Source organism: Hyperolius riggenbachi, chromosome 2, assembly GCF_040937935.1.
Source record: "Hyperolius riggenbachi isolate aHypRig1 chromosome 2, aHypRig1.pri, whole genome shotgun sequence".
In the NCBI taxonomy this organism is placed as follows: Eukaryota; Metazoa; Chordata; class Amphibia; order Anura; family Hyperoliidae; genus Hyperolius; species Hyperolius riggenbachi.
The window spans coordinates 155,014,312-155,033,195 of NC_090647.1; the positions used below are offsets into that span (position 1 = coordinate 155,014,312).

The 18,884-nt window shown below is 60.2% G+C and overlaps 28 non-coding genes and 65 pseudogenes across 28 annotated transcripts; all 93 read right to left on the bottom strand.

The window, feature by feature from the left end:
- Positions 1 to 58: 58 nt before the first annotated feature.
- On the bottom strand, positions 59 to 177 carry LOC137555928 (5S ribosomal RNA). The gene has a single exon (XR_011028593.1). It is a non-coding gene; the product is annotated as a 5S ribosomal RNA (ribosomal RNA).
- Positions 178 to 261: 84 nt separating this feature from the next.
- On the bottom strand, positions 262 to 380 carry LOC137549041 (5S ribosomal RNA; annotated as a pseudogene).
- Positions 381 to 464: 84 nt separating this feature from the next.
- Positions 465 to 583, bottom strand: LOC137559269 (5S ribosomal RNA; annotated as a pseudogene).
- An 84-nt stretch (positions 584 to 667) lies between these two features.
- LOC137555929 (5S ribosomal RNA) lies at positions 668 to 786 on the bottom strand. The gene has a single exon (XR_011028594.1). It is a non-coding gene; the product is annotated as a 5S ribosomal RNA (ribosomal RNA).
- An 82-nt stretch (positions 787 to 868) lies between these two features.
- Positions 869 to 987, bottom strand: LOC137556845 (5S ribosomal RNA). Its single transcript, XR_011029483.1, has one exon. It is a non-coding gene; the product is annotated as a 5S ribosomal RNA (ribosomal RNA).
- Positions 988 to 1,070: 83 nt separating this feature from the next.
- On the bottom strand, positions 1,071 to 1,189 carry LOC137552398 (5S ribosomal RNA; annotated as a pseudogene).
- Positions 1,190 to 1,272: 83 nt separating this feature from the next.
- On the bottom strand, positions 1,273 to 1,391 carry LOC137548155 (5S ribosomal RNA; annotated as a pseudogene).
- An 83-nt stretch (positions 1,392 to 1,474) lies between these two features.
- Positions 1,475 to 1,593, bottom strand: LOC137559419 (5S ribosomal RNA; annotated as a pseudogene).
- Positions 1,594 to 1,676: 83 nt separating this feature from the next.
- Positions 1,677 to 1,795, bottom strand: LOC137550241 (5S ribosomal RNA). Its single transcript, XR_011026900.1, has one exon. It is a non-coding gene; the product is annotated as a 5S ribosomal RNA (ribosomal RNA).
- An 83-nt stretch (positions 1,796 to 1,878) lies between these two features.
- LOC137557976 (5S ribosomal RNA) lies at positions 1,879 to 1,997 on the bottom strand. Its single transcript, XR_011029645.1, has one exon. It is a non-coding gene; the product is annotated as a 5S ribosomal RNA (ribosomal RNA).
- An 84-nt stretch (positions 1,998 to 2,081) lies between these two features.
- On the bottom strand, positions 2,082 to 2,200 carry LOC137559018 (5S ribosomal RNA; annotated as a pseudogene).
- An 83-nt stretch (positions 2,201 to 2,283) lies between these two features.
- LOC137549405 (5S ribosomal RNA) lies at positions 2,284 to 2,402 on the bottom strand (annotated as a pseudogene).
- An 83-nt stretch (positions 2,403 to 2,485) lies between these two features.
- LOC137547727 (5S ribosomal RNA) lies at positions 2,486 to 2,604 on the bottom strand (annotated as a pseudogene).
- An 83-nt stretch (positions 2,605 to 2,687) lies between these two features.
- Positions 2,688 to 2,806, bottom strand: LOC137548677 (5S ribosomal RNA; annotated as a pseudogene).
- Positions 2,807 to 2,890: 84 nt separating this feature from the next.
- On the bottom strand, positions 2,891 to 3,009 carry LOC137549377 (5S ribosomal RNA; annotated as a pseudogene).
- Positions 3,010 to 3,080: 71 nt separating this feature from the next.
- Positions 3,081 to 3,235, bottom strand: LOC137552312 (5S ribosomal RNA; annotated as a pseudogene).
- Positions 3,236 to 3,318: 83 nt separating this feature from the next.
- LOC137547864 (5S ribosomal RNA) lies at positions 3,319 to 3,437 on the bottom strand (annotated as a pseudogene).
- Positions 3,438 to 3,520: 83 nt separating this feature from the next.
- On the bottom strand, positions 3,521 to 3,639 carry LOC137559270 (5S ribosomal RNA; annotated as a pseudogene).
- Positions 3,640 to 3,722: 83 nt separating this feature from the next.
- Positions 3,723 to 3,841, bottom strand: LOC137555930 (5S ribosomal RNA). The gene has a single exon (XR_011028595.1). It is a non-coding gene; the product is annotated as a 5S ribosomal RNA (ribosomal RNA).
- An 83-nt stretch (positions 3,842 to 3,924) lies between these two features.
- On the bottom strand, positions 3,925 to 4,043 carry LOC137555933 (5S ribosomal RNA). The gene has a single exon (XR_011028597.1). It is a non-coding gene; the product is annotated as a 5S ribosomal RNA (ribosomal RNA).
- An 83-nt stretch (positions 4,044 to 4,126) lies between these two features.
- On the bottom strand, positions 4,127 to 4,245 carry LOC137549180 (5S ribosomal RNA; annotated as a pseudogene).
- Positions 4,246 to 4,328: 83 nt separating this feature from the next.
- Positions 4,329 to 4,447, bottom strand: LOC137555934 (5S ribosomal RNA). The gene has a single exon (XR_011028598.1). It is a non-coding gene; the product is annotated as a 5S ribosomal RNA (ribosomal RNA).
- Positions 4,448 to 4,530: 83 nt separating this feature from the next.
- Positions 4,531 to 4,649, bottom strand: LOC137551548 (5S ribosomal RNA; annotated as a pseudogene).
- An 83-nt stretch (positions 4,650 to 4,732) lies between these two features.
- LOC137548856 (5S ribosomal RNA) lies at positions 4,733 to 4,851 on the bottom strand (annotated as a pseudogene).
- Positions 4,852 to 4,935: 84 nt separating this feature from the next.
- Positions 4,936 to 5,054, bottom strand: LOC137559297 (5S ribosomal RNA; annotated as a pseudogene).
- An 83-nt stretch (positions 5,055 to 5,137) lies between these two features.
- Positions 5,138 to 5,256, bottom strand: LOC137551272 (5S ribosomal RNA; annotated as a pseudogene).
- Positions 5,257 to 5,339: 83 nt separating this feature from the next.
- Positions 5,340 to 5,458, bottom strand: LOC137550040 (5S ribosomal RNA; annotated as a pseudogene).
- Positions 5,459 to 5,542: 84 nt separating this feature from the next.
- Positions 5,543 to 5,661, bottom strand: LOC137548789 (5S ribosomal RNA; annotated as a pseudogene).
- Positions 5,662 to 5,743: 82 nt separating this feature from the next.
- On the bottom strand, positions 5,744 to 5,862 carry LOC137557815 (5S ribosomal RNA; annotated as a pseudogene).
- An 83-nt stretch (positions 5,863 to 5,945) lies between these two features.
- LOC137555935 (5S ribosomal RNA) lies at positions 5,946 to 6,064 on the bottom strand. The gene has a single exon (XR_011028599.1). It is a non-coding gene; the product is annotated as a 5S ribosomal RNA (ribosomal RNA).
- An 83-nt stretch (positions 6,065 to 6,147) lies between these two features.
- LOC137552108 (5S ribosomal RNA) lies at positions 6,148 to 6,266 on the bottom strand (annotated as a pseudogene).
- An 83-nt stretch (positions 6,267 to 6,349) lies between these two features.
- Positions 6,350 to 6,468, bottom strand: LOC137559298 (5S ribosomal RNA; annotated as a pseudogene).
- Positions 6,469 to 6,551: 83 nt separating this feature from the next.
- LOC137557429 (5S ribosomal RNA) lies at positions 6,552 to 6,670 on the bottom strand (annotated as a pseudogene).
- An 83-nt stretch (positions 6,671 to 6,753) lies between these two features.
- Positions 6,754 to 6,872, bottom strand: LOC137548814 (5S ribosomal RNA; annotated as a pseudogene).
- Positions 6,873 to 6,956: 84 nt separating this feature from the next.
- LOC137549981 (5S ribosomal RNA) lies at positions 6,957 to 7,075 on the bottom strand (annotated as a pseudogene).
- An 83-nt stretch (positions 7,076 to 7,158) lies between these two features.
- On the bottom strand, positions 7,159 to 7,277 carry LOC137547965 (5S ribosomal RNA; annotated as a pseudogene).
- Positions 7,278 to 7,360: 83 nt separating this feature from the next.
- On the bottom strand, positions 7,361 to 7,479 carry LOC137550125 (5S ribosomal RNA). Its single transcript, XR_011026889.1, has one exon. It is a non-coding gene; the product is annotated as a 5S ribosomal RNA (ribosomal RNA).
- An 83-nt stretch (positions 7,480 to 7,562) lies between these two features.
- On the bottom strand, positions 7,563 to 7,681 carry LOC137548928 (5S ribosomal RNA; annotated as a pseudogene).
- Positions 7,682 to 7,764: 83 nt separating this feature from the next.
- Positions 7,765 to 7,883, bottom strand: LOC137558398 (5S ribosomal RNA; annotated as a pseudogene).
- Positions 7,884 to 7,966: 83 nt separating this feature from the next.
- On the bottom strand, positions 7,967 to 8,085 carry LOC137557430 (5S ribosomal RNA; annotated as a pseudogene).
- An 83-nt stretch (positions 8,086 to 8,168) lies between these two features.
- On the bottom strand, positions 8,169 to 8,287 carry LOC137555936 (5S ribosomal RNA). The gene has a single exon (XR_011028600.1). It is a non-coding gene; the product is annotated as a 5S ribosomal RNA (ribosomal RNA).
- An 83-nt stretch (positions 8,288 to 8,370) lies between these two features.
- Positions 8,371 to 8,489, bottom strand: LOC137558086 (5S ribosomal RNA; annotated as a pseudogene).
- An 83-nt stretch (positions 8,490 to 8,572) lies between these two features.
- On the bottom strand, positions 8,573 to 8,691 carry LOC137555937 (5S ribosomal RNA). Its single transcript, XR_011028601.1, has one exon. It is a non-coding gene; the product is annotated as a 5S ribosomal RNA (ribosomal RNA).
- Positions 8,692 to 8,775: 84 nt separating this feature from the next.
- On the bottom strand, positions 8,776 to 8,894 carry LOC137555938 (5S ribosomal RNA). The gene has a single exon (XR_011028602.1). It is a non-coding gene; the product is annotated as a 5S ribosomal RNA (ribosomal RNA).
- An 83-nt stretch (positions 8,895 to 8,977) lies between these two features.
- Positions 8,978 to 9,096, bottom strand: LOC137559542 (5S ribosomal RNA; annotated as a pseudogene).
- An 83-nt stretch (positions 9,097 to 9,179) lies between these two features.
- Positions 9,180 to 9,298, bottom strand: LOC137558957 (5S ribosomal RNA; annotated as a pseudogene).
- Positions 9,299 to 9,381: 83 nt separating this feature from the next.
- Positions 9,382 to 9,500, bottom strand: LOC137549684 (5S ribosomal RNA; annotated as a pseudogene).
- An 83-nt stretch (positions 9,501 to 9,583) lies between these two features.
- Positions 9,584 to 9,702, bottom strand: LOC137552792 (5S ribosomal RNA; annotated as a pseudogene).
- Positions 9,703 to 9,785: 83 nt separating this feature from the next.
- LOC137558681 (5S ribosomal RNA) lies at positions 9,786 to 9,904 on the bottom strand (annotated as a pseudogene).
- Positions 9,905 to 9,986: 82 nt separating this feature from the next.
- Positions 9,987 to 10,105, bottom strand: LOC137557816 (5S ribosomal RNA; annotated as a pseudogene).
- Positions 10,106 to 10,188: 83 nt separating this feature from the next.
- Positions 10,189 to 10,307, bottom strand: LOC137555939 (5S ribosomal RNA). The gene has a single exon (XR_011028603.1). It is a non-coding gene; the product is annotated as a 5S ribosomal RNA (ribosomal RNA).
- An 83-nt stretch (positions 10,308 to 10,390) lies between these two features.
- On the bottom strand, positions 10,391 to 10,509 carry LOC137551181 (5S ribosomal RNA; annotated as a pseudogene).
- An 83-nt stretch (positions 10,510 to 10,592) lies between these two features.
- LOC137548453 (5S ribosomal RNA) lies at positions 10,593 to 10,711 on the bottom strand (annotated as a pseudogene).
- An 83-nt stretch (positions 10,712 to 10,794) lies between these two features.
- Positions 10,795 to 10,913, bottom strand: LOC137558089 (5S ribosomal RNA; annotated as a pseudogene).
- An 83-nt stretch (positions 10,914 to 10,996) lies between these two features.
- LOC137548580 (5S ribosomal RNA) lies at positions 10,997 to 11,115 on the bottom strand (annotated as a pseudogene).
- Positions 11,116 to 11,198: 83 nt separating this feature from the next.
- LOC137547966 (5S ribosomal RNA) lies at positions 11,199 to 11,317 on the bottom strand (annotated as a pseudogene).
- An 83-nt stretch (positions 11,318 to 11,400) lies between these two features.
- Positions 11,401 to 11,519, bottom strand: LOC137550136 (5S ribosomal RNA). Its single transcript, XR_011026890.1, has one exon. It is a non-coding gene; the product is annotated as a 5S ribosomal RNA (ribosomal RNA).
- Positions 11,520 to 11,602: 83 nt separating this feature from the next.
- Positions 11,603 to 11,721, bottom strand: LOC137548929 (5S ribosomal RNA; annotated as a pseudogene).
- Positions 11,722 to 11,804: 83 nt separating this feature from the next.
- On the bottom strand, positions 11,805 to 11,923 carry LOC137550598 (5S ribosomal RNA; annotated as a pseudogene).
- An 83-nt stretch (positions 11,924 to 12,006) lies between these two features.
- Positions 12,007 to 12,125, bottom strand: LOC137557202 (5S ribosomal RNA; annotated as a pseudogene).
- An 83-nt stretch (positions 12,126 to 12,208) lies between these two features.
- LOC137558268 (5S ribosomal RNA) lies at positions 12,209 to 12,327 on the bottom strand (annotated as a pseudogene).
- Positions 12,328 to 12,410: 83 nt separating this feature from the next.
- LOC137555940 (5S ribosomal RNA) lies at positions 12,411 to 12,529 on the bottom strand. The gene has a single exon (XR_011028604.1). It is a non-coding gene; the product is annotated as a 5S ribosomal RNA (ribosomal RNA).
- Positions 12,530 to 12,612: 83 nt separating this feature from the next.
- On the bottom strand, positions 12,613 to 12,731 carry LOC137555941 (5S ribosomal RNA). Its single transcript, XR_011028605.1, has one exon. It is a non-coding gene; the product is annotated as a 5S ribosomal RNA (ribosomal RNA).
- An 83-nt stretch (positions 12,732 to 12,814) lies between these two features.
- LOC137549802 (5S ribosomal RNA) lies at positions 12,815 to 12,933 on the bottom strand. Its single transcript, XR_011026856.1, has one exon. It is a non-coding gene; the product is annotated as a 5S ribosomal RNA (ribosomal RNA).
- An 83-nt stretch (positions 12,934 to 13,016) lies between these two features.
- On the bottom strand, positions 13,017 to 13,135 carry LOC137548895 (5S ribosomal RNA; annotated as a pseudogene).
- Positions 13,136 to 13,218: 83 nt separating this feature from the next.
- Positions 13,219 to 13,337, bottom strand: LOC137548443 (5S ribosomal RNA; annotated as a pseudogene).
- An 83-nt stretch (positions 13,338 to 13,420) lies between these two features.
- Positions 13,421 to 13,539, bottom strand: LOC137558399 (5S ribosomal RNA; annotated as a pseudogene).
- Positions 13,540 to 13,622: 83 nt separating this feature from the next.
- Positions 13,623 to 13,741, bottom strand: LOC137551392 (5S ribosomal RNA; annotated as a pseudogene).
- An 83-nt stretch (positions 13,742 to 13,824) lies between these two features.
- Positions 13,825 to 13,943, bottom strand: LOC137555942 (5S ribosomal RNA). The gene has a single exon (XR_011028606.1). It is a non-coding gene; the product is annotated as a 5S ribosomal RNA (ribosomal RNA).
- Positions 13,944 to 14,026: 83 nt separating this feature from the next.
- On the bottom strand, positions 14,027 to 14,145 carry LOC137548810 (5S ribosomal RNA; annotated as a pseudogene).
- Positions 14,146 to 14,228: 83 nt separating this feature from the next.
- On the bottom strand, positions 14,229 to 14,347 carry LOC137559163 (5S ribosomal RNA; annotated as a pseudogene).
- An 83-nt stretch (positions 14,348 to 14,430) lies between these two features.
- Positions 14,431 to 14,549, bottom strand: LOC137559300 (5S ribosomal RNA; annotated as a pseudogene).
- Positions 14,550 to 14,632: 83 nt separating this feature from the next.
- On the bottom strand, positions 14,633 to 14,751 carry LOC137549311 (5S ribosomal RNA; annotated as a pseudogene).
- An 83-nt stretch (positions 14,752 to 14,834) lies between these two features.
- Positions 14,835 to 14,953, bottom strand: LOC137549801 (5S ribosomal RNA; annotated as a pseudogene).
- Positions 14,954 to 15,036: 83 nt separating this feature from the next.
- On the bottom strand, positions 15,037 to 15,155 carry LOC137548581 (5S ribosomal RNA; annotated as a pseudogene).
- An 83-nt stretch (positions 15,156 to 15,238) lies between these two features.
- On the bottom strand, positions 15,239 to 15,357 carry LOC137547967 (5S ribosomal RNA; annotated as a pseudogene).
- Positions 15,358 to 15,440: 83 nt separating this feature from the next.
- LOC137550148 (5S ribosomal RNA) lies at positions 15,441 to 15,559 on the bottom strand. The gene has a single exon (XR_011026892.1). It is a non-coding gene; the product is annotated as a 5S ribosomal RNA (ribosomal RNA).
- Positions 15,560 to 15,642: 83 nt separating this feature from the next.
- Positions 15,643 to 15,761, bottom strand: LOC137548930 (5S ribosomal RNA; annotated as a pseudogene).
- An 83-nt stretch (positions 15,762 to 15,844) lies between these two features.
- LOC137549187 (5S ribosomal RNA) lies at positions 15,845 to 15,963 on the bottom strand (annotated as a pseudogene).
- An 83-nt stretch (positions 15,964 to 16,046) lies between these two features.
- LOC137555944 (5S ribosomal RNA) lies at positions 16,047 to 16,165 on the bottom strand. Its single transcript, XR_011028608.1, has one exon. It is a non-coding gene; the product is annotated as a 5S ribosomal RNA (ribosomal RNA).
- Positions 16,166 to 16,248: 83 nt separating this feature from the next.
- Positions 16,249 to 16,367, bottom strand: LOC137555945 (5S ribosomal RNA). The gene has a single exon (XR_011028609.1). It is a non-coding gene; the product is annotated as a 5S ribosomal RNA (ribosomal RNA).
- Positions 16,368 to 16,450: 83 nt separating this feature from the next.
- On the bottom strand, positions 16,451 to 16,569 carry LOC137555946 (5S ribosomal RNA). Its single transcript, XR_011028610.1, has one exon. It is a non-coding gene; the product is annotated as a 5S ribosomal RNA (ribosomal RNA).
- Positions 16,570 to 16,652: 83 nt separating this feature from the next.
- Positions 16,653 to 16,771, bottom strand: LOC137558453 (5S ribosomal RNA; annotated as a pseudogene).
- A 99-nt stretch (positions 16,772 to 16,870) lies between these two features.
- On the bottom strand, positions 16,871 to 16,989 carry LOC137550852 (5S ribosomal RNA; annotated as a pseudogene).
- Positions 16,990 to 17,072: 83 nt separating this feature from the next.
- Positions 17,073 to 17,191, bottom strand: LOC137555947 (5S ribosomal RNA). The gene has a single exon (XR_011028611.1). It is a non-coding gene; the product is annotated as a 5S ribosomal RNA (ribosomal RNA).
- Positions 17,192 to 17,274: 83 nt separating this feature from the next.
- LOC137557204 (5S ribosomal RNA) lies at positions 17,275 to 17,393 on the bottom strand (annotated as a pseudogene).
- An 83-nt stretch (positions 17,394 to 17,476) lies between these two features.
- On the bottom strand, positions 17,477 to 17,595 carry LOC137558269 (5S ribosomal RNA; annotated as a pseudogene).
- An 83-nt stretch (positions 17,596 to 17,678) lies between these two features.
- Positions 17,679 to 17,797, bottom strand: LOC137556985 (5S ribosomal RNA; annotated as a pseudogene).
- Positions 17,798 to 17,880: 83 nt separating this feature from the next.
- Positions 17,881 to 17,999, bottom strand: LOC137555948 (5S ribosomal RNA). Its single transcript, XR_011028612.1, has one exon. It is a non-coding gene; the product is annotated as a 5S ribosomal RNA (ribosomal RNA).
- Positions 18,000 to 18,082: 83 nt separating this feature from the next.
- On the bottom strand, positions 18,083 to 18,201 carry LOC137549813 (5S ribosomal RNA). The gene has a single exon (XR_011026857.1). It is a non-coding gene; the product is annotated as a 5S ribosomal RNA (ribosomal RNA).
- An 83-nt stretch (positions 18,202 to 18,284) lies between these two features.
- LOC137555949 (5S ribosomal RNA) lies at positions 18,285 to 18,403 on the bottom strand. Its single transcript, XR_011028613.1, has one exon. It is a non-coding gene; the product is annotated as a 5S ribosomal RNA (ribosomal RNA).
- An 83-nt stretch (positions 18,404 to 18,486) lies between these two features.
- LOC137558090 (5S ribosomal RNA) lies at positions 18,487 to 18,605 on the bottom strand (annotated as a pseudogene).
- Positions 18,606 to 18,688: 83 nt separating this feature from the next.
- On the bottom strand, positions 18,689 to 18,807 carry LOC137555950 (5S ribosomal RNA). The gene has a single exon (XR_011028614.1). It is a non-coding gene; the product is annotated as a 5S ribosomal RNA (ribosomal RNA).
- Positions 18,808 to 18,884: the final 77 nt, after the last annotated feature.

Consider the following 18,884-nt stretch of genomic DNA (forward strand, 5'->3'; position numbering starts at 1 on the left):
CTTGAAGGTGAGGCTTCCCACACGTGCTCATAGCCATTGGGCCTCAAACCCAAAATAACGCCTGCAGCACCTGGGGTTCACAGCCGGTCTCCCATGCAGCTACTAACCAGGCCTGAAGCCGCTTAGCTTCCGCGATCTGACGAGAGCGGGCGCTTTCGGCTTAGTGTGGCCGCAGGCAAACTCCTACGCGCCGTTTCGGCGCCTTGAAGGTGAGGCTTCCCACGCGTGCTCATAGCCATTGGGCCTCAAACCCAAAAAAAACGCCTGCAGCACCTGGGGTTCACAGCCGGTCTCCCATGCAGCTACTAACCAGGCCTGAAGCCACTTAGCTTCCGCGATCTGACAAGAGCGGGCGCTTTCGGCTTAGTGTGGCCGCAGGCAAACTCCAAGGCGCCGTTTCGGCGCCTTGAAGGTGAGGCTTCCCACGCGTGCTCATAGCCATTGGGCCTCAAACCCAAAAAAAACGCCTGCAGCACCTGGGGTTCACAGCCGGTCTCCCATGCAGCTACTAACCAGGCCTGAAGCCGCTTAGCTTCCGCGATCTGACAAGAGCGGGCGCTTTCGGCTTAGTGTGGCCGCAGGCAAACTCCAAGGCGCCGTTTCGGCGCCTTGAAGGTGAGGCTTCCCACACGTGCTCATAGCCATTGGGCCTCAAACCCAAAAAAAACGCCTGCAGCACCTGGGGTTCACAGCCGGTCTCCCATGCAGCTACTAACCAGGCCTGAAGCCGCTTAGCTTCCGCGATCTGACGAGAGCGGGCGCTTTCGGCTTAGTGTGGCCGCAGGCAAACTCCTAGGCGCCGTTTCGGCGCCTTGAAGGTGAGGCTTCCCACGCGTGCTCATAGCCATTGGGCCTCAAACCCAAAAAAAGCCTGCAGCACCTGGGGTTCACAGCCGGTCTCCCATGCAGCTACTAACCAGGCCTGAAGCCGCTTAGCTTCCGCGATCTGACGAGAGCGGGCGCTTTCGGCTTAGTGTGGCCGCAGGTAAACTCCAAGGCGCCGTTTCGGCGCCTTGAAGGTGAGGCTTCCCACGCGTGCTCATAGCCATTGGGCCTCAAACCCAAAAAAACACCTGCAGCACCTGAGGTTCACAGCCAGTCTCCCATGCAGCTACTAACCAGGCCTGAAGCCGCTTAGCTTCCGCGATCTGACGAGAGTGGGCGCTTTCGGCTTAGTGTGGCCGCAGGCAAACTCCAAGGCGCCGTTTCGGCGCCTTGAAGGTGAGGCTTCCCACGCGTGCTCATAGCCATTGGGCCTCAAACCCAAAAAAACACCTGCAGCACCTGGGGTTCACAGCCGGTCTCCCATGCAGCTACTAACCAGGCCTGAAGCCGCTTAGCTTCCGCGATCTGACGAGAGCGGGCGCTTTCGGCTTAGTGGGGCCGCAGGCAAACTCCAAGGCGCCGTTTCGGCGCCTTGAAGGTGAGGCTTCCCACGCGTGCTCATAGCCATTGGGCCTCAAACCCAAAAAAACGCCTGCAGCACCTGGGGTTCACAGCCGGTCTCCCATGCAGCTACTAACCAGGCCTGAAGCCACTTAGCTTCCGCGATCTGACGAGAGCGGGCGCTTTCGGCTTAGTGTGGCCACAGGCAAACTCCAAGGCGCCGTTTCGGCGCCTTGAAGGTGAGGCTTCCCACGCGTGCTCATAGCCATTGGGCCTCAAACCCAAAAAAATGCCTGCAGCACCTGGGGTTAACAGCCGGTCTCCCATGCAGCTACTAACCAGGCCTGAAGCCGCTTAGCTTCCGCGATCTGACGAGAGCGGGCGCTTTCGGCTTAGTGTGGCCGCAGGCAAACTCCAAGGCGCCGTTTCGGCGCCTTGAAGGTGAGGCTTCCCACGCGTGCTCATAGCCATTGGGCCTCAAACCCAAAAAAACGCCTGCAGCACCTGGGGTTCACAGCCGGTCTCCCATGCAACTACTAACCAGGCCTGAAGCCGCTTAGCTTCCGCGATCTGACGAGAGCGGGCGCTTTCGGCTTAGTGTGGCCGCAGGCAAACTCCAAGGCGCCGTTTCGGCGCCTTGAAGGTGAGGCTTCCCACGCGTGCTCATAGCCATTGGGCCTCAAACCCAAAAAAAACGCCTGCAGCACCTGGGGTTCACAGCCGGTCTCCCATGCAGCTACTAACCAGGCCTGAAGCTGCTTAGCTTCCGCGATCTGACGAGAGCGGGCGCTTTCGGCTTAGTGTGGCCGCAGGCAAACTCCAAGGCGCCGTTTCGGTGCCTTGAAGGTGAGGTTTCCCACGCGTGCTCATAACCATTGGGCCTCAAACCCAAAAAAACGCCTGCAGCACCTGGGGTTCACAGCCGGTCTCCCATGCAGCTACTAACCAGGCCTGAAGCCGCGTAGCTTCCACGATCTGACGAGAGTGGGCGCTTTCGGCTTAGTGTGGCCGCAGGCAAACTCCAAGCCGCCGTTTCGGCGCCTTGAAGGTGAGGCTTCCCACGCGTGCTCATAGCCATTGGGCCTCAAACCCAAAAAAACACCTGCAGCACCTGGGGTTCACAGCCGGTCTCCCATGCAGCTACTAACCAGGCCTGAAGCCACTTAGCTTCCGCGATCTGACGAGAGCGGGCGCTTTCGGCTTAGTGTGGCCGCAGGCAAACTCCAAGGCGCCATTCCGGCGCCTTGAAGGTGAGGCTTCCCACGCGTGCTCATAGCCATTGGGCCTCAAACCCAAAAAAACGCCTGCAGCACCTGGGGTTCACAGCCGGTCTCCCATGCAGCTACTAACCAGGCCTGAAGCCACTTAGCATCCGCGATCTGACGAGAGCGGGCGCTTTCGGCTTAGTGTGGCCGCAGGCAAACTCCAAGGCACCGTTCCGGCGCCTTAAAGGTGAGGATTCCCACGCGTGCTCATAGCCATTGGGCCTCAAACCCAAAAAAAACGCCTGCAGCACCTGGGGTTCACAGCCGGTCTCCCATGCAGCTACTAAGCAGGCCTGAAGCCGCTTAGCTTCCACGATCTGACGAGAGCGGGCGCTTTCGGCTTAGTGTGGCCGCAGGCAAACTCCTAGGCGCCGTTTCGGAGCCTTCCCACGCGTGCTCATAGCCATTGGGCCTCAAACCCAAAAAAAACGCCTGCAGCACCTGGGGTTCACAGCCGGTCTCCCATGCAGCTACTAACCAGGCCTGAAGCCGCTTAGCTTCCGCGATCTGACGAGAGCGGGCGCTTTCGGCTGCTTCCGCGATCTGACGAGAGCGGGCGCTTTCGGCTTAGTGTGGCCGCAGGCAAACTCCAAGGCGCCATTTCGGCGCCTTGAAGGTGAGGCTTCCCACGCGTGCTCATAGCCATTGGGCCTCAAACCCAAAAAACCGCCTGCAGCACCTGGGGTTCACAGCCGGTCTCCCATGCAGCTACTAACCAGGCCTGAAGCCGCCTAGCTTCCGCGATCTGACGAGAGCGGGCGCTTTCGGCTTAGTGTGGCCGCAGGCAAACTCCAAGGCGCCGTTTCGGCGCCTTGAAGGTGAGGCTTCCCACGCGTGCTCATAGCCATTGGGCCTCAAACCCAAAAAAACGCCTGCAGCACCTGGGGTTCACAGCCGGTCTCCCATGCAGCTACTAACCAGGCCTGAAGCCGCTTAGCTTCCGCGATCTGACAAGAGCGGGCGCTTTCGGCTTAGTGTGGCCGCAGGCAAACTCCAAGGCGCCGTTTCGGCGCCTTGAAGGTGAGGCTTCCCACACGTGCTCATAGCCATTGGGCCTCAAACCCAAAAAAACGCCTGCAGCACCTGGGGTTCACAGCCGGTCTCCCATGCAGCTACTAACCAGGCCTGAAGCCGCTTAGCTTCCGCGATCTGACGAGAGCGGGCGCTTTCGGCTTAGTGTGGCCGCAGGCAAACTCCTAGGCGCCGTTTCGGCGCCTTGAAGGTGAGGCTTCTCACGCGTGCTCATAGCCATTGGGCCTCAAACCCAAAAAAACGCCTGCAGCACCTGGGGTTCACAGCCGGTCTCCCATGCAGCTACTAACCAGGCCTGAAGCCGCTTAGCTTCCGCGATCTGACGAGAGCGGGCGCTTTCGGCTTAGTGTGGCCGCAGGCAAACTCCAAGGCGCCGTTTCGGCGCCTTGAAGGTGAGGCTTCCCACGAGTGCTCATAGCCATTGGGCCTCAAACCCAAAAAAACTCCTGCAGCACCTGGGGTTCACAGCCGGTCTCCCATGCAGCTACTAACCAGGCCTGAAGCCGCTTAGCTTCCACGATCTGACGAGAGCGGGCGCTTTCGGCTTAGTGTGGCCGCAGGCAAACTCCAAGGCGCCGTTTCGGCGCCTTGAAGGTGAGGCTTCCCACGCGTGCTCATAGCCATTGGGCCTCAAACCCAAAAAAACGCCTGCAGCACCTGGGGTTCACAGCCGGTCTCCCATGCAGCTACTAACCAGGCCTGAAGCCGCTTAGCTTCCGCGATCTGACGAGAGCGGGCGCTTTCGGCTTAGTGTGGCCGCAGGCAAACTACAAGGCGCCGTTTCGGCGCCTTGAAGGTGAGGCTTCCCACGCGTGCTCATAGCCATTGGGCCTCAAACCCAAAAAAACGCCTGCAGCACCTGGGGTTCACAGCCGGTCTCCAATGCAGCTACTAACCAGGCCTGAAACCGCTTAGCTTCCGCGATCTGACGAGAGCAGGCGCTTTCGGCTTAGTGTGGCCGCAGGCAAACTCCAAGGCGCCGTTTCGGCGCCTTGAAGGTGAGGCTTCCCACGCGTGCTCATAGCCATTGGGCCTCAAACCCAAAAAAACGCCTGCAGCACCTGGGGTTCACAGCCGGTCTCCCATGCAGCTACTAACCAGGCCTGAAGCCGCTTAGCTTCCACGATCTGACGAGAGCGGGCGCTTCCGGCTTAGTGTGGCCGCAGTCAAACTCCAAGGCGCCGTTTCGGCGCCTTGAAGGTGAGGCTTCCCACGCGTGCTCATAGCCATTGGGCCTCAAACCCAAAAAAAACGCCTGCAGCACCTGGGGTTCACAGCCGGTCTCCTATGCAGCTACTAACCAGGCCTGAAGCCGCTTAGCTTCCGCGATCTGACGAGAGCGGGCGCTTTCGGCTTAGTGTGGCCGCAGGCAAAGTCCAAGGCGCCGTTTCGGCGCCTTGAAGGTGAGGCTTCCCACGCGTGCTCATAGCCATTGGGCCTCAAACCCAAAAAAACTGCTGCAGCACCTGGGGTTCACAGCCGGTCTCCCATGCAGCTACTAACCAGGCCTGAAGCCGCTTAGCTTCCGCGATCTGACGAGAGCGGGCGCTGTCGGCTTAGTGTGGCCGCAGGCAAACTCCAAGGCGCCGTTTCGGCGCCTTGAAGGTGAGGCTTCCCACGCGTGCTCATAGCCATTGGGCCTCAAACCCAAAAAAACGGCTGCAGCACCTGGGGTTCACAACCGGTCTCCCATGCAGCTACTAACCAGGCCTGAAGCCGCTTAGCTTCCACGATCTGACGAGAGCGGGCGCTTTCGGCTTAGTGTGGCCGCAGGCAAACTCCAAGGCGCCGTTTCGGCGCCTTGAAGGTGAGGCTTCCCACGCGTGCTCATAGCCATTGGGCCTCAAACCCAAAAAAAACGCCTGCAGCACCTGGGGTTCACAGCCGGTCTCCCATGCAGCTACTAACCAGGCCTGAAGCCGCTTAGCTTCCTCGATCTGACGAGAGCGGGCGCTTTCGGCTTAGTGTGGCCGCAGGCAAACTACAAGGCGCCGTTTCGGCGCCTTGAAGGTGAGGCTTCCCACGCGTGCTCATAGCCATTGGGCCTCAAACCCAAAAAACGCCTGCAGCACCTGGGGTTCACAGCCGGTCTCCCATGCAGCTACTAACCAGGCCTGAAGCCGCTTAGCTTCCGCGATCTGACGAGAGCAGGCGCTTTCGGCTTAGTGTGGCCGCAGGCAAACTCCAAGGCGCCGTTTCGGCGCCTTGAAGGTGAGGCTTCCCACGCGTGCTCATAGCCATTGGGCCTCAAACCCAAAAAAACGCCTGCAGCACCTGGGGTTCACAGCCGGTCTCCCATGCAGCTACTAACCAGGCCTGAAGCCGCTTAGCTTCCGCGATCTGACGAGAGCGGGCGCTTTCGGCTTAGTGTGGCCGCAGGCAAACTCCAAGGCGCCGTTTCGGCGCCTTGAAGGTGAGGCTTCCCACGCGTGCTCATAGCCATTGGGCCTCAAACCCAAAAAAACGCCTGCAGCACCTGGGGTTCACAGCCGGTCTCCCATGCAGCTACTAACCAGGCCTGAAGCCGCATAGCTTCCGCGATCTGACGAGAGCGGGCGCTTTCGGCTTAGTGTGGGCACAGGCAAACTCCAAGGCGCCGTTTCGGCGCCTTGAAGGTGAGGCTTCCCACGCGTGCTCATAGCCATTGGGCCTCAAACCCAAAAAAACGCCTGCAGCACCTGGGGTTCACAGCCGGTCTCCTATGCAGCTACTAACCAGGCCTGAAGCCGCTTAGCTTCCGCGATCTGACGAGAGCGGGCGCTTTCGGCTTAGTGTGGCCGCAGGCAAACTCCAAGGCGCCGCTTCGGCGCCTTGAAGGTGAGGCTTCCCACGCGTGCTCATAGCCATTGGGCCTCAAACCCAAAAAAACACCTGCAGCACCTGGGGTTCACAGCCGGTCTCCCATGCAGCTACTAACCAGGCCTGAAGCCGCTTAGCTTCCGCGATCTGACGAGAGCGGGCGCTTTCGGCTTAGTGTGGCCGCAGGCAAACTCCAAGGCGCCGTTTCGGCGCCTTGAAGGTGAGGCTTCCCACGCGTGCTCATAGCCATTGGGCCTCAAACCCCCAAAAACGCCTGCAGCACCTGGGGTTCACAGCCGGTATCCCATGCAGCTACTAACCAGGCCTGAAGCCACTTAGCTTCCGCGATCTGACGAGAGCGGGCGCTTTCGGCTTAGTGTGGCCACAGGCAAACTCCAAGGCGCCGTTTCGGCGCCTTGAAGGTGAGGCTTCCCACGCGTGCTCATAGCCATTGGGCCTCAAACCCAAAAAAAACGCCTGCAGCACCTGGGGTTCACAGCCGGTCTCCCATGCAGCTACTAACCAGGTCTGAAGCCGCTTAGCTTCCGCAATCTGACGAGAGCAGGCGCTTTCGGCTTAGTGTGGCCGCAGGCAAACTCCAAGGCGCCGTTTCGGCGCCTTGAAGGTGAGGCTTCCCACGCGTGCTCATAGCCATTGGGCCTCAAACCCAAAAAAACACCTGCAGCACCTGGGGTTCACAGCCAGTCTCCCATGCAGCTACTAACCAGGCCTGAAGCCGCTTAGCTTCCGCGATCTGACGAGAGCGGGCGCTTTCGGCTTAGTGTGGCCGCAGGCAAACTCCAAGGCGCCGTTTCGGCGCCTTGAAGGTGAGGCTTCCCACGCGTGCTCATAGCCATTGGGCCTCAAACCCAAAAAAACGCCTGCAGCACCTGGGGTTCACAGCCGGTCTCCCATGCAGCTACTAATCAGGCCTAAAGCCGCTTAGCTTCCGCGATCTGACGAGAGCGGGCGCTTTCGGCTTAGTGTGGCCGCAGGCAAACTCCAAGGCGCCGTTTCGGCGCCTTGAAGGTGAGGCTTCCCACGCGTGCTCATAGCCATTGGGCCTCAAACCCAAAAAAACGCCTGCAGCACCTGGGGTTCACAGCCGGTCTCCCATGCAGCTACTAACCAGGCCTGAAGCCGCTTAGCTTCCGCGATCTGACGAGAGCGGGCGCTTTCGGCTTAGTGTGGGCACAGGCAAACTCCAAGGCGCCGTTTCGGCGCCTTGAAGGTGAGGCTTCCCACGCGTGCTCATAGCCATTGGGCCTCAAACCCAAAAAAACGCCTGCAGCACCTGGGGTTCACAGCCAGTCTCCCATGCAGCTACTAACCAGGCCTGAAGCCGCTTAGCTTCCGCGATCTGACGAGAGCGGGCGCTTTCGGCTTAGTGTGGCCGCAGGCAAACTCCAAGGCGCCGTTTCGGCTCCTTGAAGGTGAGGCTTCCCACGCGTGCTCATAGCCATTGGGCCTCAAACCCAAAAAAACACCTGCAGCACCTGGGGTTCACAGCCGGTCTCCCATGCAGCTACTAACCAGGCCTGAAGCCGCTTAGCTTCCGCGATCTGACGAGAGCGGGCGCTTTCGGCTTAGTGTGGCCGCAGGCAAACTCCAAGGCGCCGTTTCGGCGCCTTGAAGGTGAGGCTTCCCACGCGTGCTCATAGCCATTGGGCCTCAAACCCCAAAAAACGCCTGCAGCACCTGGGGTTCACAGCCGGTCTCCCATGCAGCTACTAACCAGGCCTGAAGCCGCTTAGCTTCCGCGATCTGACGAGAGCGGGCGCTTTCGGCTTAGTGTGGCCGCAGGCAAACTCCAAGGCGCCGTTTCGGCGCCTTGAAGGTGAGGCTTTCCATGCGTGCTCATAGCCATTGGGCCTCAAACCCAAAAAAACGCCTGCAGCACCTGGGGTTCACAGCCGGTCTCCCATGCAGCTACTAACCAGGCCTGAAGCCACTTAGCTTCCGCGATCTGACGAGAGCGGGCGCTTTCGGCTTAGTGTGGCCGCAGGCAAACTCCAAGGCGCCGTTTCGGCGCCTTGAAGGTGAGGCTTCCCACGCGTGCTCATAGCCATTGGGCCTCAAACCCAAAAAAACGCCTGCAGCACCTGGGGTTCACAGCCGGTCTCCCATGCAGCTACTAACCAGGCCTGAAGCCGCTTAGCTTCCGCGATCTGACGAGAGCGGGCGCTTTCGGCTTAGTGTGGCCGCAGGCAAACTCCAAGGCGCCGTTTCGGCGCCTTGAAGGTGAGGCTTCCCACGCGTGCTGATAGCCATTGGGCCTCAAACCCAAAAAAAACGCCTGCAGCACCTGGGGTTCACAGCCGGTCTCCCATGCAGCTACTAACCAGGCCTGAAGCCGCTTAGCTTCCGCGATCTGACGAGAGCGGGCGCTTTCGGCTTAGTGTGGCCGCAGGCAAACTCCAAGGCGCCGTTTCGGCGCCTTGAAGGTGAGGCTTCCCACGCGTGCTCATAGCCATTGGGCCTCAAACCCAAAAAAACGCCTGCAGCACCTGGGGTTCACAGCCGGTCTCCCATGCAGCTACTAACCAGGCCTGAAGCCGCTTAGCTTCCACGATCTGACGAGAGCGGGCGCTTACGGCTTAGTGTGGCCGCAGGCAAACTCCAAGGCGCCGTTTCGGCGCCTTGAAGGTGAGGCTTCCCACGCGTGCTCATAGCCATTGGGCCTCAAACCCAAAAAAACGCCTGCAGCACCTGGGGTTCACAGCCGGTCTCCCATGCAGCTACTAACCAGGCCTGAAGCCGCTTAGCTTCCGCGATCTGACGAGAGCGGGCGCTTTTGGCTTAGTGTGGCCGCAGGCAAACTCCAAGGCGCCGTTTCGGCGCCTTGAAGGTGAGGCTTCCCACGCGTGCTCATAGCCATTGGGCCTCAAACCCAAAAAAACTGCTGCAGCACCTGGGGTTCACAGCCGGTCTCCCATGCAGCTACTAACCAGGCCTGAAGCCGCTTAGCTTCCGCGATCTGACGAGAGCGGGCGCTTTCGGCTTAGTGTGGCCGCAGGCAAACTCCAAGGCGCCGTTTCGGCGCCTTGAAGGTGAGGCTTCCCACGCGTGCTCATAGCCATTGGGCCTCAAACCCAAAAAAACAGCTGCAGCACCTGGGGTTCACAACCGGTCTCCCATGCAGCTACTAACCAGGCCTGAAGCCGCTTAGCTTCCACGATCTGACGAGAGCAGGCGCTTTCGGCTTAGTGTGGCCGCAGGCAAACTCCAAGGCGCCGTTTCGGCGCCTTGAAGGTGAGGCTTCCCACGCGTGCTCATAGCCATTGGGCCTCAAACCCAAAAAAACGCCTGCAGCACCTGGGGTTCACAGCCGGTCTCCCATGCAGCTACTAACCAGGCCTGAAGCCGCTTAGCTTCCACGATCTGACGAGAGCGGGCGCTTTCGGCTTAGTGTGGCCGCAGGCAAACTACAAGGCGCCGTTTCGGCGCCTTGAAGGTGAGGCTTCCCACGCGTGCTCATAGCCATTGGGCCTCAAACCCAAAAAACGCCTGCAGCACCTGGGGTTCACAGCCGGTCTCCCATGCAGCTACTAACCAGGCCTGAAGCCGCTTAGCTTCCGCGATCTGACGAGAGCAGGCGCTTTCGGCTTAGTGTGGCCGCAGGCAAACTCCAAGGCGCCGTTTCGGCGCCTTGAAGGTGAGGCTTCCCACGCGTGCTCATAGCCATTGGGCCTCAAACCCAAAAAAACGCCTGCAGCACCTGGGGTTCACAGCCGGTCTCCCATGCAGCTACTAACCAGGCCTGAAGCCGCTTAGCTTCCGCGATCTGACGAGAGCGGGCGCTTTCGGCTTAGTGTGGCCGCAGGCTAACTCCAAGGCGCCGTTTCGGCGCCTTGAAGGTGAGGCTTCCCACGCGTGCTCATAGCCATTGGGCCTCAAACCCAAAAAAACGCCTGCAGCACCTGGGGTTCACAGCCGGTCTCCCATGCAGCTACTAACCAGGCCTGAAGCCGCTTAGCTTTCGCGATCTGACGAGAGCGGGCGCTTTCGGCTTAGTGTGGGCACAGGCAAAATCCAAGGCGCCGTTTCGGCGCCTTGAAGGTGAGGCTTCCCACGCGTGCTCATAGCCATTGGGCCTCAAACCCAAAAAAACACCTGCAGCACCTGGGGTTCACAGCCGGTCTCCCATGCAGCTACTAACCAGGCCTGAAGCCGCTTAGCTTCCGCGAGCTGACGAGAGCGGGCGCTTTCGGCTTAGTGTGGCCGCAGGCAAACTCCAAGGCGCCGTTTCGGCGCCTTGAAGGTGAGGCTTCCCACGCGTGCTCATAGCCATTGGGCCTCAAACCCCAAAAAACGCCTGCAGCACCTGGGGTTCACAGCCGGTCTCCCATGCAGCTACTAACCAGGCCTGAAGCCACTTAGCTTCCGCGATCTGACGAGAGCGGGCGCTTTCGGCTTAGTGTGGCCGCAGGCAAACTCCAAGGTGCCGTTTCGGCGCCTTGAAGGTGAGGCTTCCCACGCGTGCTCATAGCCATTGGGCCTCAAACCCAAAAAAACGCCTGCAGCACCTGGGGTTCACAGCCGGTCTCCCATGCAGCTACTAACCAGGCCTGAAGCCGCTTAGCTTCCGCAATCTGACGAGAGCAGGCGCTTTCGGCTTAGTGTGGCCGCAGGCAAACTCCAAGGCGCCGTTTCGGCGCCTTGAAGGTGAGGCTTCCCACGCGTGCTCATAGCCATTGGGCCTCAAACCCAAAAAAACACCTGCAGCACCTGGGGTTCACAGCCAGTCTCCCATGCAGCTACTAACCAGGCCTGAAGCCGCTTAGCTTCCGCGATCTGACGAGAGCGGGCGCTTTCGGCTTAGTGTGGCCGCAGGCAAACTCCAAGGCGCCGTTTCGGCGCCTTGAAGGTGAGGCTTCCCACGCGTGCTCATAGCCATTGGGCCTCAAACCCAAAAAAACGCCTGCAGCACCTGGGGTTCACAGCCGGTCTCCCATGCAGCTACTAATCAGGCCTAAAGCCGCTTAGCTTCCGCGATCTGACGAGAGCGGGCGCTTTCGGCTTAGTGTGGCCGCAGGCAAACTCCAAGGCGCCGTTTCGGCGCCTTGAAGGTGAGGCTTCCCACGCGTGCTCATAGCCATTGGGCCTCAAACCCAAAAAAACGCCTGCAGCACCTGGGGTTCACAGCCGGTCTCCCATGCAGCTACTAACCAGGCCTGAAGCCGCTTAGCTTCCGCGATCTGACGAGAGCGGGCGCTTTCGGCTTAGTGTGGGCACAGGCAAACTCCAAGGCGCCGTTTCGGCGCCTTGAAGGTGAGGCTTCCCACGCGTGCTCATAGCCATTGGGCCTCAAACCCAAAAAAACACCTGCAGCACCTGGGGTTCACAGCCGGTCTCCCATGCAGCTACTAACCAGGCCTGAAGCCGCTTAGCTTCCGCGATCTGACGAGAGCGGGCGCTTTCGGCTTAGTGTGGGCACAGGCAAACTCCAAGGCGCCGTTTCGGCTCCTTGAAGGTGAGGCTTCCCACGCGTGCTCATAGCCATTGGGCCTCAAACCCAAAAAAACACCTGCAGCACCTGGGGTTCACAGCCGGTCTCCCATGCAGCTACTAACCAGGCCTGAAGCCGCTTAGCTTCCGCGATCGGACGAGAGCGGGCGCTTTCGGCTTAGTGTGGCTGCAGGCAAACTCCAAGGCGCCGTTTCGGCGCCTTGAAGGTGAGGCTTCCCACGCGTGCTCATAGCCATTGGGCCTCAAACCCCAAAAAACGCCTGCAGCACCTGGGGTTCACAGCCGGTCTCCCATGCAGCTACTAACCAGGCCTGAAGCCGCTTAGCTTCCGCGATCTGACGAGAGCGGGCGCTTTCGGCTTAGTGCGGCCGCAGGCAAACTCCAAGGCGCCGTTTCGGCGCCTTGAAGGTGAGGCTTCCCATGCGTGCTCATAGCCATTGGGCCTCAAACCCAAAAAAACGCCTGCAGCACCTGGGGTTCACAGCCGGTCTCCCATGCAGCTACTAACCAGGCCTGAAGCCGCTTAGCTTCCGCGATCTGACGAGAGCGGGCGCTTTCGGCTTAGTGTGGCCGCAGGCAAACTCCAAGGCGCCGTTTCGGCGCCTTGAAGGTGAGGCTTCCCACGCGTGCTCATAGCCATTGGGCCTCAAACCCAAAAAAACGCCTGCAGCACCTGGGGTTCACAGCCGGTCTCCCATGCAGCTACTAACCAGGCCTGAAGCCGCTTAGCTTCCGCGATCTGACGAGAGCGGGCGCTTTCGGCTTAGTGTGGCCGCAGGCAAACTCCAAGGCGCCGTTTCGGCGCCTTGAAGGTGAGGCTTCCCACGCGTGCTCATAGCCATTGGGCCTCAAACCCAAAAAAACGCCTGCAGCACCTGGAGTTCACAGCCGGTCTCCCATGCAGCTACTAACCAGGCCTGAAGCCGCTTAGCTTCCGCGATCTGACGAGAGCGGGCGCTTTCGGCTTAGTGTGGCCGCAGGCAAACTCCAAGGCGCCGTTTCGGCGCCTTGAAGGTGAGGCTTCCCACGCGTGCTCATAGCCATTGGGCCTCAAACCCAAAAAAACGCCTGCAGCACCTGGGGTTCACAGCCAGTCTCCCATGCAGCTACTAACCAGGCCTGAAGCCGCTTAGCTTCCACGATCTGACGAGAGCGGGCGCTTTCGGCTTAGTGTGGCCGCAGGCAAACTCCAAAGCGCCGTTTCGGCGCCTTGAAGGTGAGGCTTCCCACGCGTGCTCATAGCCATTGGGCCTCAAACCCAAAAAAACGCCTGCAGCACCTGGGGTTCACAGCCGGTCTCCCATGCAGCTACTAACCAGGCCTGAAGCCGCTTAGCTTCCGCAATCTGACGAGAGCGGGCGCTTTCGGCTTAGTGTTGCCGCAGGCAAACTCCAAGGCGCCGTTTCGGCGCCTTGAAGGTGAGGCTTCCCACGCGTGCTCATAGCCATTGGGCCTCAAACCCAAAAAAACGCCTGCAGCACCTGGGGTTCACAGCCAGTCTCCCATGCAGCTACTAACCAGGCCTGAAGCCGCTTAGCTTCCGCGATCTGACGAGAGCGGGCGCTTTCGGCTTAGTGTGGCCGCAGGCAAACTCTAAAGCGCCGTTTCGGCGCCTTGAAGGTGAGGCTTCCCACGCGTGCTCATAGCCATTGGGCCTCAAACCCAAAAAAACACCTGCAGCACCTGGGGTTCACAGCCGGTCTCCCATGCAGCTACTAACCAGGCCTGAAGCTGCTTAGCTTCCGCGACCTGACGAGAGCGGGCGCTTTCGGCTTAGTGTGGCCACAGGCAAACTCCAAGGCGCCGTTTCGGCGCCTTGAAGGTGAGGCTTCCCACGCGTGCTCATAGCCATTGGGCCTCAAACCCAAAAAAACGCCTGCAGCACCTGGGGTTCACAGCCGGTCTCCCATGCAGCTACTAACCAGGCCTGAAGCCGCTTAGCTTCCGCGATCTGACGAGAGCGGGCGCTTTCGGCTTAGTGTGGCCGCAGGCAAACTCCAAGCCGCCGTTTCGGCGCCTTGAAGGTGAGGCTTCCCACGCGTGCTCATAGCCATTGGGCCTCAAACCCAAAAAAACGCCTGCAGCACCTGGGGTTCACAGCCGGTCTCCCATGCAGCTACTAACCAGGCCTGAAGCCGCTTAGCTTCCGCAATCTGACGAAAGCGGGCGCTTTCGGCTTAGTGTGGCCGCAGGCAAACTCCAAGGCGCCGTTTCGGCGCCTTGAAGGTGAGGCTTCCCACGCGTGCTCATAGCCATTGGGCCTCAAACCCAAAAAAACGCCTGCAGCACCTGGGGTTCACAGCCGGTCTCCCATGCAGCTACTAACCAGGCCTGAAGCCGCTTAGCTTCCGCGATCTGACGAGAGCGGGCGCTTTCGGCTTAGTGTGGCCGCAGGGAAACTCCAAGGCGCCGTTTCGGCGCCTTGAAGGTGAGGCTTCCCACGCGTGCTCATAGCCATTGGGCCTCAAACCCAAAAAAACGCCTGCAGCACCTGGGGTTCACAGCCGGTCTCCTATGCAGCTACTAACCAGGCCTGAAGCCGCTTAGCTTCCGCGATCTGACGAGAGCGGGCGCTTTCGGCTTAGTGTGGCCGCAGGCAAACTCCAAGGCGCCGTTTCGGCGCCTTGAAGGTGAGGCTTCCCACGCGTGCTCATAGCCATTGGGCCTCAAACCCAAAAAAACACCTGCAGCACCTGGGGTTCACAGCCGGTCTCCCATGCAGCTACTAACCAGGCCTGAAGCCGCTTAGCTTCCGCGATTTGACGAGAGCGGGCGCTTTCGGCTTAGTGTGGCCGCAGGCAAACTCCAAGGCGCCGTTTCGGCGCCTTGAAGGTGAGGCTTCCCACGCGTGCTCATAGCCATTGGGCCTCAAACCCCAAAAAACGCCTGCAGCACCTGGGGTTCACAGCCGGTCTCCCATGCAGCTACTAACCAGGCCTGAAGCCACTTAGCTTCCGCGATCTGACGAGAGTGGGCGCTTCCGGCTTAGTGTGGCCGCAGGCAAACTCCAAGGCGCCGTTTCGGCGCCTTGAAGGTGAGGCTTCCCACGCGTGCTCATAGCCATTGGGCCTCAAACCCAAAAAAACGCCTGCAGCACCTGGGGTTCACAGCCGGTCTCCCATGCAGCTACTAACCAGGCCTGAAGCCGCTTAGCTTCCGCAATCTGACGAGAGCAGGCGCTTTCGGCTTAGTGTGGCCGCAGGCAAACTCCAAGGCGCCGTTTCGGCGCCTTGAAGGTGAGGCTTCCCACGCGTGCTCATAGCCATTGGGCCTCAAACCCAAAAAAACACCTGCAGCACCTGGGGTTCACAGCCAGTCTCCCATGCAGCTACTAACCAGGCCTGAAGCCGCTTAGCTTCCGCGATCTGACGAGAGCGGGCGCTTTCGGCTTAGTGTGGCCGCAGGCAAACTCCAAGGCGCCGTTTCGGCGCCTTGAAGGTGAGGCTTCCCACGCGTGCTCATAGCCATTGGGCCTCAAACCCAAAAAAACGCCTGCAGCACCTGGGGTTCACAGCCGGTCTCCCATGCAGCTACTAATCAGGCCTAAAGCCGCTTAGCTTCCGCGATCTGACGAGAGCGGGCGCTTTCGGCTTAGTGTGGCCGCAGGCAAACTCCAAGGCGCCGTTTCGGCGCCTTGAAGGTGAGGCTTCCCACGCGTGCTCATAGCCATTGGGCCTCAAACCCAAAAAAACGCCTGCAGCACCTGGGGTTCACAGCCGGTCTCCCATGCAGCTACTAACCAGGCCTGAAGCCGCTTAGCTTCCGCGATCTGACGAGAGCGGGCGCTTTCGGCTTAGTGTGGGCACAGGCAAACTCCAAGGCGCCGTTTCGGCGCCTTGAAGGTGAGGCTTCCCACGCGTGCTCATAGCCATTGGGCCTCAAACCCAAAAAAACACCTGCAGCACCTGGGGTTCACAGCCGGTCTCTCATGCAGCTACTAACCAGGCCTGAAGCCGCTTAGCTTCCGCGATCGGACGAGAGCGGGCGCTTTCGGCTTAGTGTGGCTGCAGGCAAACTCCAAGGCGCCGTTTCGGCGCCTTGAAGGTGAGGCTTCCCACGCGTGCTCATAGCCATTGGGCCTCAAACCCCAAAAAACGCCTGCAGCACCTGGGGTTCACAGCCGGTCTCCCATGCAGCTACTAACCAGGCCTGAAGCCGCTTAGCTTCCGCGATCTGACGAGAGCGGGCGCTTTCGGCTTAGTGTGGCCGCAGGCAAACTCCAAGGCGCCGTTTCGGCGCCTTGAAGGTGAGGCTTCCCATGCGTGCTCATAGCCATTGGGCCTCAAACCCAAAAAAACGCCTGCAGCACCTGGGGTTCACAGCCGGTCTCCCATGCAGCTACTAACCAGGCCTGAAGCCGCTTAGCTTCCGCGATCTGACGAGAGCGGGCGCTTTCGGCTTAGTGTGGCCGCAGGCAAACTCCAAGGCGCCGTTTCGGCGCCTTGAAGGTGAGGCTTCCCACGCGTGCTCATAGCCATTGGGCCTCAAACCCAAAAAAACGCCTGCAGCACCTGGGGTTCACAGCCGGTCTCCCATGCAGCTACTAACCAGGCCTGAAGCCGCTTAGCTTCCGCGATCTGACGAGAGCGGGCGCTTTCGGCTTAGTGTGGCCGCAGGCAAACTCCAAGGCGCCGTTTCGGCGCCTTGAAGGTGAGGCTTCCCACGCGTGCTCATAGCCATTGGGCCTCAAACCCAAAAAAACGCCTGCAGCACCTGGGGTTCACAGCCGGTCTCCCATGCAGCTACTAATCAGACCTAAAGCCGCTTAGCTTCCGCGATCTGACGAGAGCGGGCGCTTTCGGCTTAGTGTGGCCGCAGGCAAACTCCAAGGCGCCGTTTCGGCGCCTTGAAGGTGAGGCTTCCCACGCGTGAGGCTTCCCACGCGTGCTCATAGCCATTGGGCCTCAAACCCAAAAAAACGCCTGCAGCACCTGGGGTTCACAGCCGGTCTCCCATGCAGCTACTAAACAGGCCTGAAGCCGCTTAGCTTCCGCGATCTGACGAGAGCGGGCGCTTTCGGCTTAGTGTGGGCACAGGCAAACTCCAAGGCGCTGTTTCGGCGCCTTGAAGGTGAGGCTTCCCACGCGTGCTCATAGCCATTGGGCCTCAAACCCAAAAAAACGCCTGCAGCACCTGGGGTTCACAGCCGGTCTCCCATGCAGCTACTAACCAGGCCTGAAGCCGCTTAGCTTCCGCGATCTGACGAGAGCGGGCGCTTTCGGCTTAGTGTGGCCGCAGGCAAACTCCAAGGCGCCGTTTCGGCTCCTTGAAGGTGAGGCTTCCCACGCGTGCTCATAGCCATTGGGCCTCAAACCCAAAAAAACACCTGCAGCACCTGGGGTTCACAGCCGGTCTCCCATGCAGCTACTAACCAGGCCTGAAGCCGCTTAGCTTCCGCGATCGGACGAGAGCGGGCGCTTTCGGCTTAGTGTGGCTGCAGGCAAACTCCAAGGCGCCGTTTCGGCGCCTTGAAGGTGAGGCTTCCCACGCGTGCTCATAGCCATTGGGCCTCAAACCCCAAAAAACGCCTGCAGCACCTGGGGTTCACAGCCGGTCTCCCATGCAGCTACTAACCAGGCCTGAAGCCGCTTAGCTTCCGCGATCTGACGAGAGCGGGCGCTTTCGGCTTAGTGCGGCCGCAGGCAAACTCCAAGGCGCCGTTTCGGCGCCTTGAAGGTGAGGCTTCCCATGCGTGCTCATAGCCATTGGGCCTCAAACCCAAAAAAACGCCTGCAGCACCTGGGGTTCACAGCCGGTCTCCCATGCAGCTACTAACCAGGCCTGAAGCCGCTTAGCTTCCGCGATCTGACGAGAGCGGGCGCTTTCGGCTTAGTGTGGCCACAGGCAAACTCCAAGGCGCCGTTTCGGCGCCTTGAAGGTGAGGCTTCCCACGCGTGCTCATAGCCATTGGGCCTCAAACCCAAAAAAACGCCTGCAGCACCTGGGGTTCACAGCCGGTCTCCCATGCAGCTACTAACCAGGCCTGAAGCCGCTTAGCTTCCGCGATCTGACGAGAGCGGGCGCTTTCGGCTTAGTGTGGCCGCAGGCAAACTCCAAGGCGCCGTTTCGGCGCCTTGAAGGTGAGGCTTCCCACGCGTGCTCATAGCCATTGGGCCTCAAACCCAAAAAAACGCCTGCAGCACCTGGAGTTCACAGCCGGTCTCCCATGCAGCTACTAACCAGGCCTGAAGCCGCTTAGCTTCCGCGATCTGACGAGAGCGGGCGCTTTCGGCTTAGTGTGGCCGCAGGCAAACTCCAAGGCGCCGTTTCGGCGCCTTGAAGGTGAGGCTTCCCACGCGTGCTCATAGCCATTGGGCCTCAAACCCAAAAAAACGCCTGCAGCACCTGGGGTTCACAGCCGGTCTCCCATGCAGCTACTAACCAGGCCTGAAGCCGCTTAGCTTCCGCGATCTGACGAGAGCGGGCGCTTTCGGCTTAGTGTGGCCGCAGGCAAACTCCAAGGCGCCGTTTCGGCGCCTTGAAGGTGAGGCTTCCCACGCGTGCTCATAGCCATTGGGCCTCAAACCCAAAAAAACGCCTGCAGCACCTGGGGTTCACAGCCGGTCTCCCATGCAGCTACTAACCAGGCCTGAAGCCACTTAGCTTCCGCGATCTGACGAGAGCGGGCGCTTTCGGCTTAGTGTGGCCGCAGGCAAACTCCAAGGCGCCGTTTCGGCGCCTTGAAGGTGAGGCTTCCCACGCGTGCTCATAGCCATTGGGCCTCAAACCCAAAAAAACGCCTGCAGCACCTGGGGTTCACAGCCGGTCTCCCATGCAGCTACTAACCAGGCCTGAAGCCGCTTAGCTTCCGCGATCTGACGAGAGCGGGCGCTTTCGGCTTAGTGTGGCCGCAGGCAAACTCCAAGGCGCCGTTTCGGCGCCTTGAAGGTGAGGCTTCCCATGCGTGCTCATAGCCATTGGGCCTCAAACCCA